The sequence below is a fragment of the Stegodyphus dumicola genome, chromosome 5, assembly GCF_044657685.1.
Source record: "Stegodyphus dumicola isolate Sdum_Otavi_A_Nest chromosome 5, ASM4465768v1".
Taxonomy (NCBI): domain Eukaryota; kingdom Metazoa; phylum Arthropoda; class Arachnida; order Araneae; family Eresidae; genus Stegodyphus; species Stegodyphus dumicola.
In genome coordinates, this window is record NC_140772.1 from 39,904,266 (window position 1) to 39,908,385 (window position 4,120).

Sequence of the window (4,120 nt, forward strand, 5' to 3'; positions counted from 1 at the left end):
AATCCCTTACAAAGAGCATATGACAAATAACTTACATTTCCTCTCTATTGCCGAATTTTTTTAAATGCAGTATCAAAAAACTGTCATATTAACTCAATCTATTCTATTTAAAACTGAAGATCTTTCAAACAAACTATTTAAAACATTATTTCTAAAATTAAGGAAGAGCCTAATATATCCTCACAAAGGTATTCGAATTTAATGTTAATTATTCTTGTTATAAGTTCAGAAAAATTTGGAAATATTCGTACAAAATCAATTTTTGATGTAGTATTTTAAACAAAAATTACAGATTTTGCTGCTCTAATTCAAAATAGTAGAATGGGATTTAATTGGTTGAAATGTTAATATTAATATGTTGCTTTTTCTTTACTGCATCAATCAATATACGTAGGTCAGGAAGTTAGTTGCGCCTCTTTGTACAAATTTTCTTTTAAAGACGTTGCAAAATGGCTAAATGTTGACTTTTCCGTGGTGAGCTGGCTGTGGAACTAATTTCTAAATATAAGTTATCTATTTCGACGAAACTCTCCGGCGATACTTCAGACATTTAGCTGTATCATCTGGCGTAGCGGCTTTTACGAGGCAATTTTAGTTTGCCTGTTAATCAGTCGTAAGCATGCCTGGACAGCTGCAAGTGGCGTCCAAATTGGAAATGCGTGCAGTGATTCGCTTTTTGTAAGCGAAAACGTGTAACGGCTGTGAAATTTATCGGCAGTTTCATGAAGTTTATGGTGAAAATGCAATGTAACGTCAAGTTATTGCGAAGTGGTGCGACGTGTTTAAGAACGGACGTATAGATATTGACGACACTGAGCGCGATGGTATACCATCAACCGCCACAAATTCTGAAATGTTTGTTCGCGTGAATGATTGCATTCTTGCAAACAGACACATACCGATAGACAAAATCTCAAATAAACTGGACATTTCTTATGGAAGTGTGCATAAAATTACTGCCGATCAGCTTCAATTTCATAAAAGTTTGTGCTCGATGGGTGCCTCGTCTACTGACGGAGGAACATAAAGGGAAGCGTTTTGAAATTGCGTTGAAATTTCTGCAATGTTACCAAAAGGAAGAAAATCAGTTTTGGGACAAAATTGTGACAGGAGATGAATCTTGGATTCATCACTTCTCACCCGAAACGAAACACAGCTCCCTCAAATGGAAACATTCCACTTCCCAGACACAAAAAAAGTGTCGAACTATTCCATCTGCAGGAAACGTGATGCTGAAGCTGTTTTCGGCAGATAAGGTTTGCTGCATACAGAGTTCATGCCGAAGGGTGCTACAATTAATGCATCTTCTTATTGTGAAACACTAAAATGATAATCTCTCCTGTTTTGTTTTCTAAAGCAGTGCAACTAACTTTTTGACTGACCCCTCGTACTTACATCAATATACTTCAACATAACAAATATATTGATATGAAAAATAACTTTCGCAGATAAATTACATGTGTAACGAATAATGTACTTTTTCATTTGCAGCAAAAAAATTACAATCTAATGTTATGCAAAATAAATAAATAAAAGTGTAATTTCGCGTGAGGAGCACATATTAACCTCATATATATGAATAATATGCTATTTAAGTAGATTTTGCTAAGATTCTGAATTCTTATCAATTGGGCTTTATTAAACTATCAGGAAAATCCTTCAATATTTCTTTTCTCTTTAAGAAAATTAACTCACTCTTGTCATTTGATAAAACCCAAGCTCTTATTGTTAAAATGCAATTCAGAAGTAAAGAAATGCGTAAACTAATAATTGCCAAATAGTTTCTTACCCATTCTAGAAGTTTAAAAACACTTTTACACGTTAAAATAAAAAATATTTACAATTATTATCATATCTGATGGTCGAAACAATATTACAATCAAGTTGTTTTTACCGTATACCTACCATGCATACTAAAATGGCTTCATTATCCAAAACTAATACAGCTTATATTTCGATTATACATTAAGACAAGTACAAAAATTATTTACGAAAAGACCTGTAGAAGTGACCGTCTAGGATTTTATCCGATGGGATAAAATATGAGACACTGCTACACATGACAAATCTTCCAAATGTCACTTCCAAAGTATTTGCTAAAATAGTCTACAACTATTGGATAATCTCTGCCTTGAAAGTAAAAGAGATCTGTTCCCAGCACTTCCCAGGAACCATTAGGCATTTCTTTATTCATCATTGGTTCTTTAATGTTAGCATTTTGGAAATCAAATTTGTTGGACAATTCAGAACATCTTCAAAACTTTTTTGACATTCCTGTCCCCATATAATATTTTTTTTGCTTTGTTCTTGCATTTTTCTACTCTTAATTAAGCATAAGGAATTCTACTTAACATATTTTTTCGTAAACTTCTGGGTACAACAGCGCAGGAATTCTTAAATATTATCCATTTACTCCTGATAGTTCTTCTCTGGAGTTAAAATGACGTTTTGCTAGTTCGAGAACCAAACTTTTTGTATCTACCCAGTTTTAATTAATTTTCGTAAAACTGCTCTTCATCTTTTTCTGGCTCTGTCTGAGAAATTTCCATTTTAACTTTAGACATTGATATACTTTCTACAACCATTCCAACATGGGCTTCTAAATCTCCTTCAAAGAAATCAGATCTTTTGTCGCTGAATGATCTTCCTTATGCATCAGCTATAAAAGTTCTTTACCAGGTTTATATTTTATTTCAAACTGATATGCTTTAATCTTATACACATTCTTTGAATTAAATGATCTCTTGAAAATTGATTGCAGCTTTCACCTGTAAGAAATTTACCAGATATATGTTGATGAAATTTCTCAAACGCAGATACGATAGCTAAAGTTTCCTTTTCAATTTGAACATAATTCTTTTGTGCATCTGTTAATGCCTTAAATGTATAATACATTGGTAAATTATTCTGCTGTAAAGACTGCTCGTCATTCTTCTTCAGATAAAACTACAAACATAATTATACCATAATATTGTAAGACAGTTTTATTTACTAAGACAGCTTTCAGTCTTCTGAAAGCTTTTTTATATACTGGATTCCATTTCCAGGCAACCTGGATTTTCATTAAATCTCTTACACGTGATGTTATTTCTGATACATTAGGTATAAACCTAGAAAGTAATCATTCTTAAGAAAATTTCTAATTCCTAGAAGTTTTTGGGTGGTTTTTATATTTAGAAAACAATTAACTTTGTCTTCGTCTGGTTTTAAACCATTTTTAGAAAATATATCTCCCACATATTTGACTCCATTCGGTCCAGTTTTACATTATCTAACTTCTTCTATATCAAAACTTCTGGAGATGAACAGTCTATATGACGAGCTTAAAAAACAGTATATACGAAATAGAGTATAAAATTTAGAAAGCTGACAAAATGAAGGTCGATCACACGAGGGTTATCTGCCTAAAGTAAGCTGTCTTAGTTGAGGTTCTTTTATGGAAAACTGTCTCGTATATTTTTTTTACATTTGGGACAGAAAGCTACACAAACGCCCATGCAACCAGACCGTTCACAGAAATCTGAACTCTGGTCAAGATACTATTGTTTAATCGGTTTTAATTCCTCAACTGCTGGAAGGCCGCGTAGCTTTTAGTACTTTTGTTTCTCTCTGTTTATTTATCTGTTTGATTATGTATGTATATAAAGTTAAGGAAATCTTTACCTTTTCTCTTGCATTCTTGTTAATAATTTCTTATAGATGCTATTTTTTACTCTGTTAAGATTTTTATATTTTCATGCAAGTCCCTGTTAGCAATATTTCTTACTTATAACTGAAAAACGTCTCTAATAGCTCTGGCACTTCAAAAAAGAATTCATTGAATCAATCAAATAAAATAGTCTGCTTTCTTAATAAGCTAATAAATTTATCGAGTGTAATTTCAAATATTATATGTTATTTATTCGAGGTGTCGAATGTTCTTTTTGCGCTAAGTAGTGAAATGAAGAAATGAACGACGTCGATAATCAGATTTTTCATCTGCAGTCAAAAAGGTTCTTTCTAATACAAAAACGCTTATGCGCTTCATTTTCTGATGAAAACATGACATTGTGAGATTAAAATACACTTATCTCAAAGTCATTTCAAACACGTTTTCGTTTACATATGGCTTCCTCAGTTG